Below are 14190 nucleotides of genomic sequence, written 5' to 3' on the forward strand. Positions count from 1 at the left end.
TGTGTGTGTGTGTGAGCGAGACAGAAATGAGAATCAGCATGTATCTGGGCTAGGGGTAGGGCAACAGAACCCTTACTGAATCGTACTGTTCTGCAGCTGCTTAGCTGTGTGACCTTGGACACAGTGCCCAACCTCTCCGAGCCTTTGTTTCTTCATCTGACTTGAAATTCCCTTGCCTCTGAGTGGCTGGCTTGGTTGAGCTCCTGAGCCCCCTGTTACATGCTGGTTGCTGAGCACAGTCATTCTCAGGGGCATGTGATGGGTGCCCCAGCCCTTAAAAACGTGTTCACTGCCCGCCATTCTCACATTATCACGTTATCCACTTAAGTCTGGGAGTCTTTTTTGATTTGCAAGAGAAGCCAAGAACCCTGAATTCCCCACTCCAGCCCAGGGAGAGGTCAGAATGCCAAGTTTGTGAGTATGTTCATTCATTCATCATATGGCTGCGGGCAACTGTTAGTAATTTAAGAATCTACACAACATCTAAGCTACTTCAATGAGGAAGAGACTACTGAGCTGTGAGGATCTTGGCTGTAGCCAGGCTCAAGGTGATGCAATGATCTGGGAATGAAGGCTGGGTTTATACTGCTGTTCTCGGGCATTGGCCAGGGATAGAGGCTCAGGCAAGTCCTTTTGCCTTCAGAGCTTTGATGCTTCTACTCAGGAAGATGGGAGAGAAACAGTACCTTCCTAATGGGATTGCGACAAGGCTGAAACGAGATGCTGCAGGCCTTCTGTCTTTAGACTCAGCTTTTGTTGGTTAATATGCAGTGCAAATATCTGCTTCCTGGGTGCAGCCTCTTGCCACTTTGTTTTTGGTATCTCTTGATGCCATTTTAAATTTTAATATAGTCAAACAGCAATATTTTCCTTTAGGGTTTATGCCTTTCACATCTCCTTGAAGAAATTCTTTCTTCTTTCTTTCTTTTTTTTTTCCCAAGACAGAGTCTTGCTCTGTTGCCCAGGCTGGAGTGCAGTGGTACAACCTTGGCTCACTGCAACCTCCGCCTCCCGGGTTCAGCAGTTCTCCTGCTTCAGCCTCCCGAGTAGCTGGATTACAGGCATGAACCACCATGCCCGCCTAAATTTTGTATTTTTAGTAGGGGTTTCACCATGTTGGCCAGGCTGGTCTTGAACCCCTGAACTTGTGATCCGCCTGTTTTGGCCTCCCAAAGTGCTGGGATTACAGGAGTGAGCCACTACGCCTGGCCAACCTTGAAGAAATTCTTTCTAATCCCTGGTTACAAAGAAATTCCCCAATATATTTTTTTCCCTAAACTTTTAAAACTTTTGCTCTTCACATTTGCGTTCTTAATCCTTCTGGAGCTGATTCTTGCATGTAGTGTATGGTAGAGATTCAGTTTCCTTTTCTTTTTTTTTCCACTTTGGACATCCGATGTCCTAAAATCATTCGGGAAGGAGTCCGTTTGCTGCACTGTGGTGCAGTCACCTTGCTGATCCATCCCCTTCCCCACAGATGGGGTGATTTTATGGGCTGTCTTTTCTGTTCCTGTAGTCTGTGTATCCCTGCACTCTTGCCACTTTATGTTCATGACTACTGCTTTGTAGTCAGTGTTGAGGTCCCTAAAACAGGGGCCCTCAAACCCTGGGCCTCCCGTGGCCGGGAATGGGGGTTGCACAGCAGGAGGTGGGCATTGCAGCCTGAGCTCCGCCTCCTGTCAGACCAGCGGTGGCATTAGATTCTCACAGGAGTGCAAACCCTATTGTGAACTGTACATGCAAAGGATCTGGGTTGCATGCTCTAATGAGAATCTAATGTCCGCTGCCCACAGCCCATGAAAAAGTGTCTTCCACAAAATCGATCCCTGCTGCCAAAACATTTGGGGACCACTGCCCTATAACATGATTCTTCAGGAATGTTTTAGAAATTCTCGCCCCTTTAGGACTCCATTTAGAAGCATCCCCTCACATTTGGAAAAGTGGAAAACCTTGTTGAATGAACTAAAGTGGTTAAAGTGATTATCATAAAGGTAGAAACCAGTAAGTGCTCCATATACATCATGGAATACTATGCAGCCATAAAAAAGAATGAGTTCATGTCCTTTGCGGGGACATGGATGAAGCTGGAAACCGTCATTCTCAGCAAACTGACACAGGAACAGAAAAACAAACACCGCATGTTCTCACTCATAAGTGGGAGTCGAACAATGAGATCACATGGACACAGGGAGGGGAACATCACACATTGGGGTTTGTCAGGGGTGTGGAGCAAGGGGAGGGAGAGCAGTAGGACAAACACCAAATACATGCAGGGCTTAAAACATAGATGAAGGGTTGATGAGTGCAGCAAACCACTGTGGTACATGTATACCTATGTAACAAACTTGCATGTTCTGCACATGTATCCCAGAACTTAAGTAAAAAAAAAAAAAAAAAAAGTCAGGCAAGGTGGCTCACGCCTGTAATTGCAGCACTTTGAGAGGCTGAGGCGGGCTGATCATGAGGTCAGGAGATCGAGGCCATCCTGGCTAAAACGGTGAAACCTCATCTCTACTAAAAATACAAAAAATTGCCGGGTGTGGTGGCGGACACCTGTAATCCCAGCTACTAGGGAGGCTGAGGCAGGAGAATTGCTTGAACCCAGGAGGTGGAGCTTGCAGTGAGTTGAGATTGTGCCACTGCACTCCAGCCCAGGCAACAGAGTGAGACTCCATCTCAAAAATAAATAAATAAATAAATAAATAAATAAATAAATAAATAATAAAAGAAAAAAAAAAGAAACCAGTAAGTGCTCAATAAATGTTACTATCATCTATTTCTTCATTCATTCTTCAACCATTACCTACTGCGTGCCTATTTGGATACTTGACTTAGTACCTGGGTGATGAAATAATCTACAACAAACCCCCATGACACAAGTTTATAACAAACCTGCACGAGTACCCCTGAACCTAAAATAAAAGTTAAAAAAACAGAATCCACACAAGTCTAAGCTACTTCCTTGAGGAAAAGACTCCAGCTGAGATCTCAAGGAAGAGTAGAAATTACAGGGGTAAAGAAGCTAAAGAAGAGTGTCCCAGATGAGAGTGGCATGTGCAAAGGCCCTGTGGTGGGAGGAGCCTGGTAGCTCTGAGGAACTCCACAAAGGCACGGTGGTGGCTGGAATGCAGAGATGTGGGGGCACATGGAAACCCTTGTTAAAGTGGTTAAAATGATTATCATAAAGATGGAAACTAATACATGCTAAATAAATGTTACTTTCGTCCATTTCTTTATTGATTCTTCATCCAAAACTTATTGAGTGCCTATTTCACTCCTGGAACTGGGCAGAGTAGGGATACAAAGTAGTAAGACAGATTCCCTGTCCTTAGAAGCTCTCACTCTGGGGTGATTGTAATAGTTTGAGAGTAGAGCAATGGTGATTATTATGGATTGAACGAGAACCCCCCCAAATTCATATGCTGAAATCCTAATCCTTAGTACTTTAGAGAATGTGACCTTATTTGGAAACTGGGTCATTGCAAGTGCAGTTTTGTTTTAAATGATAGGGTCTCACTCTGCTGTCCAGGCTGGAGTGTGATGGCACAATCATAGCTCACTGCAGCCTCCAACTACTGGGTTTTCAAGTGATCCTGTTGCCTCAGCCTCTGGAGAAGCTGAAACCACAGGCGTGCATGACCACACCTGCTAACTTTTTTATTTTTTATGTAGAGATTTGGCGGGGGGGGGGGGGGGTGGGGTGGGCGGGGTGTCTCACTGTGTTGCCCAGGATGGTCTCGAACTCTTGGCCTCAAGCAATTCTCCAGTCTCCACCTCCCAAAGTGCTGTGACTGTAGGTGTGAGCTACCATGCCCGGCCAAATGTAATTAGTTATATTAAGAGTGGATCATACTGGAGTAGCGTGGGCCCCTATTGGAATGTGACTGGTGTCTATGAAAACGGGAAACGTGGAGACAGCCACGCACACAGGGAGAATGCCATGTGAAGATGATGCTGGGGTGATGTTTCTGCAAGGCAAGGAGTGCCACAGATTGTCGGCCACCCAGCAGAAGGTAGGAGAGAAACACGGAGCAGATTCTCACTTGCAGCCCCCAGGGGAACCCGACTCTGCCAACGCCTTGACCTCCGACTTCCAGCCCTCCTGGGGACTTCCTGGAGAGTGCCTTGTCCGTCCTCCCTCTTCCTCCCTCTCTTTCTCTCTCGCGTGGGGAGTGCTCTGCGCGTCCTCCCTACTCACCTCCCCTCTGAGTTTACAGTTCCCTCCTCTCCGGTCTCCGCAGGACCGGGCGGACCCTTTTTATCGGTTCTCAAGGTTCCACTTCCCCTGCAGCCACCAGGTGTCAGCAAAGCTTCATCCTAGGGGTTCGCGGCCGGGCGGCCCTAGCTGCACAGGCCCTGATTGGAGGTAAGCGCCGTCAGTCACAGGCGTGGGCGAGGCCTTCGAGCTTCGCCACCCTCGGTAGGGAAACTGAGACTCAGAGAACCCGGAGCCCAGACAGTCTTGTCCCCGGGCCGCCTCCAGAGCCCCGTGTCTTTCTGCAGCCTTGCTTTCCAAAACTTGTTGGGAGGGGGAGAAAAAAATTAAATCCAGGAATCATTCTTTGTCTTAGGAAGGTGATTCCAAGATTCCGAAGCGCTTTCTCACCCATGATGTCACTAGAAGCCGCGGAGCAAAGCCCGCCACTCAGACATGTGACAGAGCAACCGCTCAGTGCTTCAGTTTCCTCTAAAATGGGAGCAATAATAGTGCCGCTCAGAGGATTGCAGTGAAGAGTCCAGAAGATGACGCTTATGAAGTTTAGGGCGGAGCCACACAGCAAGGCCCTGGGTAAATGAGCGCAGTGTGAGAAGCGCTCAGAGGTGCCTGTGGGGGTCGGGGTGGGGGCAGGGAAGGCTCCCTGGAGGAGGAGGCTTGGATTTTGTAGAAGGAGTAGGAGTTTGCCAGATTGCCTGGATGGAAACCCCTTCTGCATGTTCATTCACCAATTCACTCACTCATTCCTGTCACAAAATTACAACACATTTAGTTTAAAGACCTTAATTGACCTTTTTGTGTTTTTTTGAGATGAAATTTCGCTCTGTCGCCCAAGCTGGAGTGCAGTGGCACGATCTCAGCTCACTGAAACCTCCTCCACCTCCTGGCTATTTTTATTTTTGTATTTTTAGTAGAAAGGGGGTTTCAACATATTGGTCAGGCTGGTCTCGAACTCCTGACCCCAGGTGATCCACCTGACTCGGCCTCCCAAAGTGCTGGGATTACAGGCGTGAACCACTGCGCCCAGCCCTTAATTGACTTCTATTTGCCATTCTAGAATTAGGCAACACCTCATTCTGTAAAATAGAATATGTGTCCAGATGAGTTGAACAGAAGAGATTTCTTTACAGACAGCAACAGGCAGAAGGAAGAATATACAGAGAACAAAAAAGCAGAATGGTCCTTTCAAAGTTACTTTCCTTGTAAAGGTTAAATCCTAGGGAACTTCGTTCTCCTGCCAGCTGAAACTGGAAGGCTGGGCAAACAGCTTGGTTTGGGCTTCCTGGTGTGGCACGTCAGCACGAGTCACTCCATTTTGGTTTGGTCGGTGGGACCTAGGGCAGGACCTCAGTCCAAACCAATGGCCTCCTATAAACTTGAGCGCTCCCATCTTCCTCCTGCCGCCCTTGCTCTGCTTCCCTCTTCTTCTTTGCCCTTTTCTTGCTCTTTCTTCTGGTCCTCTAGTTTCTCCTGCTCTGCACCCCCACTTTTCTCCAACCTCCACCTTCTCTTCTTCCTCTCCTCACTCTCATGTCCCCAGATGCAGCCACTCAGCCAGGCCCCAGCGTCACCCCCTAGCATGATGGGGTGGAGGGACGGGCAGCTGGAGCAGGTGGGCTTATGAAGGTGGACAGACCACTGTCTCTAAGCAGCTGCGGAGGGCCTGCCTGACCATCTGTAGGTGCTTTGGGTTTCAGGGGAACTAGTTCCTGGTGTTGGAGAGCTGGACTCAGCAGCCAGACTAGGCCCTGGGAAGTGGGCTGGAGCCTGGCAGAAACGGGGAGGAAGCCACAGGGCAGCCCTAACAGAGGCAGTGGAAACAGCCCCAAGCCAGGCAGTGGAGCCAGAGGCCCCTGAAGTCAGGCAGGGCTAGAGTCAAGTCCCAGATCTCCTACTCATTGACCCTGTGACGGCAGGCAAATGACCTTACCTCTCTGAGACTCTGTTTCCTCATCTAACCAAGGGCCATGGGGTTTTTTCCCCATTGGTAATTCTCAGACACCTGGTCACCGACCTGACACGAAGTAGTTGCTCAATAAATGACAGCCTAGTTGCCTTTTCGCTCTTCATTCATTCATTGGATAGTGATTGGGGACTCTCTCCTGCACTGCCCGCTGCTCCATGTACTAGAGACACAAAGCAAAGGAGCCTGCCTGTCAAGCCTACCTTGTCACTTGCCAGGAACTCCTGCTCCCTCCTAGGGCAGCCCCTGGTTAATGGAGCTGAGAGAACCCAAGATGCTGAGCCGTGGGGTGTGCATGAGAACCGGGAGAGAGGCTTTATGAAAATCAGGGTCCAGGTGCAGCCCCAGGCCAGGTCAGTTCACAGGGGGCAGGCAGGTGAAACTGGAGGAAATTGGAGATACAGCAGGAGGGAGGGAGGGGGCAAAGGTAAAACTTCTTGCCTCCTCCTCAATGCCTAAAAAGGTCTGAAGCTTGCTCAAAGCTAAGAATTTTAAACCCAAACTCAGACATCAGCCAATACTAAATGTTTGCAAGCATTGAGGAACAAAAACTCTAAAGTGCTTCTGCAGTGATGTAAACTGGTGCCATCACTTTGCAAAAATTAGAATTTGACAGATTCTAATAATGTTGAAGATGCAGAAATCTGGAGGCCCAGCTATTTCTTCACTGGGTGTTTACCCTGGAAAATCTCTCCCACATCTGTACAGGAGATAGGCTCAGGATGCTCAGAGCAGCGTCGTCTGCACTAGCAAAAAACTGGAAATAACCTACGTGTCCCTCAGAAGGAGAATGAGTAAATAATCAGCATGCAATAATATTATCATGCAACAGACAAAAGGGATACACAAGACCTTACGTATTCAACATGGGCACGTCTCAGAAATATTGCTGGAGGTAAAAAAACAAAACAATAACAACAACAACAACAACAACAGGCAAGTTACAGAACAATATTTGGTATTTATAAGAATGTTTCTGGCCGGGTGCAGTGGCTCACGCCTGTAATCCCAGCACTTTGGGAGGCCGAGGCGGGCGGATCACAAGGAGATCAAGACCATCCTGGCTAATACGGTGAAACTCTGTCTCTACTAAAAATACAAAAAATTAGCTGGGCATGGTGGCAGGCGCCTGTAGTCCCAGCTACTTGGGAGGCTGAGGCAGGAGAAGGCATGAACCCGGGAGGTGGAGCTTGCAGTGAGCTTAGATGGCGCCACTGCACTCCAGACTGGGCGACAGAGCAAGACTCCATCTCAAAAAAAAAAAAAAAAAAAAAGAATGTTTTTAAAACACACATTATCTGTAGTGAGGGATCAGTTTTTGTGTTTTACCTTTTTTGATCCCTTATGGACTGAAAAGTTAGTAGAATATAATAAAAGTGAAAGACCAGAAATGCAAAATGAAAAATACAACAATCATCCCCAATTTTAAATTTTTTAATCAACAATTAAAACAGACTGTCAAATTATTAAAAGTCTTCTTCTTTTTTTTTTTTTTTAAGAGATGGCAGAGGTCTCACTATGTTGCCCAGGCTGGTCTTGAACCCCTGGACTCAAGAGATCTTCCTGCCTCACCCTCCCAAAGTGCTGCGATTACAGGGGTGAGTCCACCATGCCCAGTCAAAAGTTTCTAAAGTCTTACTCTCAATTTCTGTGTTTATCTCATCGCAGATTGATAACAAACAATTACCACCGACCAGACTTTGAGTAGGTGCTGGCAAACTTTTTCTGCAAAGAACTAGGTAGTAAATAGTACACATTGTGGGGGGCAATATGGTCTCTGGCAACTACTCAACCCTGCTGGCATCACATAGAAGCAGCCGTAGGTAAATGAATGGGTGAGGCTGTACCTCTGTAAAACTTTATGTCCACTGAAATTTGAATTTCATTGTCATGTATTACACAAATATTTTTGTTACCTTTTTACGTTTTAAAATTTATTTATTGATATTTTGGGGGGTAGATGTGATATTTTGATACACATACGCAATGTATAATGATCAAGTCAGGGTAATCAGGATACCCATCCCCTCAAACATTTATCTTTTATCTTTTCTTTGTGTTGGGGACATTACCCAACGCAATTTTTCTCTTCTGGATATTTTGAAATCTGTAAGACATTATTGTTAACTATAATTTCCTTGCTGTACTATTGAATACAAGAACCGTTTTTTTTTTTTTTTGAGGCAGGGTCTCACTGTGTCGCCCAGGCTGGAGTGCAGTAGTGTAATCTCAGCTCACTGCAACCTCCGCCTCCTGGGCCCAAGCAATCCGCCCACCTCAGCCTCTTGAGTAGCTGGGATTATAGGCACGTGCCACCACACCTGGCTAATTTTTGTATTTTTTGTAGAGACAGGGTTTTGCCATGTTGCCCAGGCTGGTCTCAAACTCCTGAGCTCAAGCAATCCACCTGCCTCTGCCTCCCAAAGTGCTGGGATTACAGGCATGAGCCACCATGCCTGGCCTGAATACAGAACTTATTTCTTCTATCTAACTGTATTTCTGTACCATTATCCAACTTCTCTTTCATCCTTCCCTCCCCACCTTCCCTTCCCAGCCTTTGGTAATCACCAATCTACTCTCTACCTCCGTGAGATCCACTTTTTAAGCTCCCACGTATAAGTGAGAACACGTGAGTTTCTTCCTTTGATTTTTTTTTCCCCCCATTTAAAAGTGTGAGAACTATTTTCAGCTTGTGGGTTGTATAAAATGAAGTATTCAGCCAGATTTGTCCTATAAGCCATGGTTTGCTGACCTTTCCTTTAGCTTAACTGGCAACAGACACAAATAAACATAATGTTTGTTTCTTTTTTCAGGAAGATCTAACACAGCTGCTGTCCAATTTTTCTTTTCTAAACAAAACGCTAATGATTCTGATATATGAGTTACATAATTTTTTTAAGTATGCATGTAGAAAAAAGACTGGAAAACATGCCAGGTTATTAAAAATGGTGAGTTTGTTGTATGGGTCATTTAGGCAATTGTTACCATTTGCTTTGTGCTTTTCTGTATTTTTTATTTTAATTTCCAGGAAGTTTCTCTTTTCATCATCGTGAGTCCTGGAAGGGTGCTGTGTTCTGTTCCTCTCACTCCTGACTGGCAATGACTCTAAAAAATCCCCCACCCGTGAGGAGGCCTTGGAAAGTAGAAGTGGAGATGTGGTCACTGCTCTCGGGAGGCTGAAAGCGCAGTCATCAGCCCCGGGAGGGGGGTTTCTGCACTTCCTTGGCCATCTCTGACCTCTGGGGTGTTTCAAGTTTTTCTGGCAAGCAGGATCATTCCGTGGAGTGAGTCTCAGGACCTTGGGATGGGGGGAACAAAACTTTCTTGCTTTTTTGGTGCCCCCTGGGTGAAATAAGAAAACCACTAGGGGTGAGTCTTCAAAGCAGAGACAACCCAGGTGAGCAGAGTGGTGGGGAGGGTTTAAAAAAAAAATGGAGAGGAGCACTTTCTCTCTCTCAGATAAGACCTCATCCAGTGGGGAGAACCATGCCTGCTCAGGATGGGATGCCTGCCTCAGAATCCCCTGGGACGTGGATTCCACCCCACCCGTCTTCTTCTACAGCAACGGAATTGATTTCTATCAAGGTGGGACCGAGGTGCTGGGCAGGTTGACCATCACCTCCCACGTGATGAAGCAGCTGGCTGGGGATGTGGATGGGAAGGAGCTCACAGGCTGCCCGAAGCTCCTCCCAGCACGAAGCTGAAAACCAGACCCTTCTGCCCCTAAGAGGCTGTCAAGTGCTTCCTGACTCCTCTTGTGAGAAAAGAGACTCAGCGAAGCAGGGTTAATATTAGTGAGTCCCCAAAGGTATTCCCAGCTGCTCTGAAGCTGTGGTTCTCAGCGTGTAAGCCACAAACCAGCATCACTGGCATCACCTGGGATCTTGCTGAAAATGTAAGTTCTGATCAGGAGCTGTGGCTCAGACCTATAATCCCAACACTTTGGGAAACTGAGGTGGGAGGATCGCCTGAGGCCAGGAATTCGAGACCAACCTGGACAACATGGTAAGACCCCATCTCCATAAAAAATAAAAACTTAGCTGGGCATGGTGGTGCACACCTGTAGTCCTAGCTACTCAAGAGGCAGAGGTGGGAGGATAACTTGAGCCTAGGAGTTCAAGGCTACAGTGCACTATGATCTCGCCATTGACCTCCAGCCTGGGCAAAAGAGTGAGAACGTGTCTCAATAAATAAATAAAAAGAAATGCAAGTTCTTGGTCCTACCCTAGACCTACTGAATCACAATTTAGGAGGGAGGGGTGTCCAGCGATCTTCACTTAACAAGCCCCTCCCAACTGTAAACCCAGTTTAAGAACCATTGCTTTGCCAAGATAGGTCTTGCTATGTTGCCCAGGCTGATCTTGAACTCCTGGGCTCACATGATCCTCCTGCCTCAGCCTCCCAAAGTGCTGGGATTATAGGTGTGAGCCATTGCACCTGGCTACCATTGCCTTTGGGTTTTGTATTTATTTAAATTGTTCACCTTTCTGCATCTTTCTTTCATTAAAATAAGTGGGTGATATGTTCATTTACCAAGACCAGTTTATAGTTAATGCTGCTTCTTCATAAAGTTATTCTTTTTTTCACTAAAGAAGGCAACATTGAGTGGATTGGGCATACATTTTCTTTCTCTCCATTAATCCAGGAATGAGGAAACATCAACAAGGTGGCTCACGCTGCCATTTCCTGAGATAGCAGTTTCTGTCCAAAAGATTGGTCCACATATTGGTCAAATCCTCCTTTTCTTCCAGGTATACTTTATATTCATCATTATTATATATTCAGGAGGCAAACTGTATTCTTCTTTCTAGAGACAGGGTTTCACTCTTGCCCAGGCTGGAGTGCAGTGGTGCCATCAGAGCTCACTGAGTCCTGATCTCCTGAGCTCAACTGATCCTCCTGGTTGAACCCCCCATGTAGCTGGGACTACAGGTGTGCACCATCATGCCTGGGTAATGGTTTATTTTTATTTTTTGTAGAGGTGGGGTCTCGCTCTGTTGCGCAGGCTGGTCTCAAACTCCTGGGCTCAGCTCAAGCAATCTTTCCATCTCGGTCTCCCAAAGCGCTGGGATTATAGGTGTGAGCCACGGCACCCAGCCTTCAATTTTTCTTTAATGTTGGTTTCCCTGTTAGAATGAAAGCTCAGTGAAGCACATCTTGTTTGCTATTGCGTCACCGCCACCGCGTACCATGACAGGCTGACAGGAGGCATTTATTAAGTGATTGCTGGCTGATTTCCTCACGCTCCAACCTATCACCACCTGTGGCTTACTCCCATTTTCTACGGGAGCCCCGGAGGCTCAGAAAGGGGGAGATGATTTGCTCAAGGCCATGCTGGTGGAAAGAGGAGGAGGCAGGACAGAAAGAGCAGATGGAACAGGTACCCTTTTGGTTAGCCAGAGGAGACATTTTTGGACTTAGTGGGAAGAAAAGTGTCATTTTGTCCTTTTGTCTTACGAAGCTATTTTCGTGACATTCATTTGGTATTGAATGAAAGAAGCTGAATTTTACCACTGATTGTACATGTGAGTTGTCAGCGAACAACAACAACCACAATAAGTCTGGGAACTCCGGGAAAGTGTGATGGGGCCTTGGGAAATGGTCCGCTCTTCTTTCATCGAGTGGTGGCCGATGCCAATCTCCTGGCATGGCCTGTCGGACTTCTCCTAGGATGCACTGTGCATGGTGGTGAAGACTCCAGGCATCTGACTGACAAGGCCGGCAGGAAGTGAGGGCCTTTTCCAGAAAAGGGGGTCACATATGCAAAATTATCAAGGTGAGAAAAACTACTGGGCGAGAGGGAGTGGAGGTGGCTCTGCATGCATCTGACGTGGCTTCTGCAGGGTGTGGGAACAAGAATGGTAGCAGGTGAGGCTGACAAAGCAGCAGGGCCCAGGTTGTGGAGGTAAATGTTGGTCCTGGAAAGGAGTGTGGGCTTGCTTCTGAGGGCACTGGGGAGCCATGGGAGAATTCTGAGGAAGGGAGTCACCTGGCACAATTGGCCCTGGGGAACATTCCCTCTGTCTAGTATGAGGAGTTGGGGAAAGAGGGAGAAGGCTAGAAGCTGCTCCCTTTGGTGAGTGAGAGACGCCAACCACCTGTGCTATCCAGGCGGGGGCATGCTGAGGATGGGGCAGGATTTCCCTGGTGCCCCCATTCCTTGTAAGGGGGACCTGGGATCACAGCAGTCTCAGTGTGCAATGTGGTCCCGTCTTTTGCAACTTTCCTTTCTTTTGACACAGAGTCGTGCTCTGTTACCCAGGCCAGAGTGCAGTGGTGTGATCTCAGCTCACTGCAGCCTCTACCTCCTGGATTCAAGCAATTCTCGTGCCTCAGCCTCCTGTGTAGCTGGCTTTATAGGTGTGCGCCACCCTGCCTGGCTAATTTTTTGTATTTTTAGTAGAGAAGGGGTTTCACCATGTTATTAATGGCTGGTCTGGAACTCCTGGCCTCAAGCAGTCTGCCCACCTCGGCCTCCCAAAGTGCTGGGATCACAGGTGTAAGTCATAGGGCCCAGCCTGTACTTTTCAAAGCACATTTGTAAATTTCTTATTTCAGACATCTTTTGATTAGAAACAAAATGTTGCATATACAGTGGAAGCCTGCTGGGTACTTCCCTGACACCATTCCCTTTTCTCCTCCTACTTTAATTTTTGTACCTTTTTTTTTTTTTACTTTAAGTACATGTGCCTAACCACAAACAATATATAGTATTGTTTCCACACCTTCCATAAATGTTAAATTCTATGTATCATTTAGTAAATTGCAATTTTCTCTTCAACATTATGTTTCCAAGGCCGGGCCAGGTGACTCACACATGTAATCCCAGCACTTTGGGAGGCTGAGGCAGGTGGATCACTTGAGGTCAGGAGTTTGAGACCAGCCTGCCCAACTTGGTGGAACCCTGTCTGTACTAAAAATACAAAAATTAGCCAGGCGTGGTGGTAGGCGCCTGTAATCCCAGCTACTCAGGAGGCTGAGGCAGGAGAGTTCCTTGAACCCAGGAGGTGGAGGTTGCAGTGAGCTGAGATCATGCCACTGCACCCCAGCCTGGGCAACAGAGTGAGACTGTCTCAAAAACAAAAACATTATGTTTCCAAGACTTACAGTTGACTCTTGAACAAAGAGGGAGGGAGGGGCACTGACTCCTTCATGCAGTCAAAAATCCCCCTGTAACTTTTGACTCCCCCCAAAACTTCACTTCCATGGAACGGAAGACTTGCCAACACCATGAACAGTGGAACAACACGTATTTTGTATGTTGTAGGTATTCTATATTGTATTCTTGCAATAAAGTAAGCTGGAGAAAAGCAAACGTTATTAAGAAAATCTGAAGGAGGAGAATATGTATTTACTATTCGTTAAGTGGACGTGGATCATCATCAAGCTCTTCCTTCTGGTCATCTCTATATTGAGGAGGCAGAGGAGGAGGAAAAGAGGAGGCTTTGGTGTTGCTGTCTCAGGGGAGGCAGAGATGGAAGAAAATCCAGGAATAAGTGGACCCACACAGTTCAAACCCATGTTTGAAGGGTCAGCTGTATATTGCCACATATAGTAGATTTAGATCATTCATCTTAGCTGGTGTGCAGTGTCTCACGCATAGGTATAATGCAAGTTATTAATCCGGTCTCATTTTGTTGTTGTTGTTGTTTTGAGACGGAGTCTTGTTCTGATCTTGGTTCTAGTGGCGTGATCTTGGCTCACTGCAACTTTCGACCCCCAGGTTCAAGTGATTCTCCTGCTTCAGCTTCCCAAGTAGCTGGGATTACAGGCGCCTGCCACCACACCTGGGTAATTTTTGTATTTTTAGCAGAGACGGGTTTCACCATCTTGGCCAGGCTGGTCTCGAACTCCTGACCTTGTGATCCACCCACCTCCCAGTTCCGGTTTGATGGACACTTGCGTTGCTTCCAGTCACTGCTGCTGTGCACCATGCTGCCGTGAATAGCCCACATGCGTCCGGAGCTATGTTATTTCACCTCTCCTTGAGGGAGCTGTGACCCTGCGGAGA

This window comes from Papio anubis, chromosome 16 (genome assembly GCF_008728515.1).
Source record: "Papio anubis isolate 15944 chromosome 16, Panubis1.0, whole genome shotgun sequence".
In the NCBI taxonomy this organism is placed as follows: Eukaryota; Metazoa; Chordata; class Mammalia; order Primates; family Cercopithecidae; genus Papio; species Papio anubis.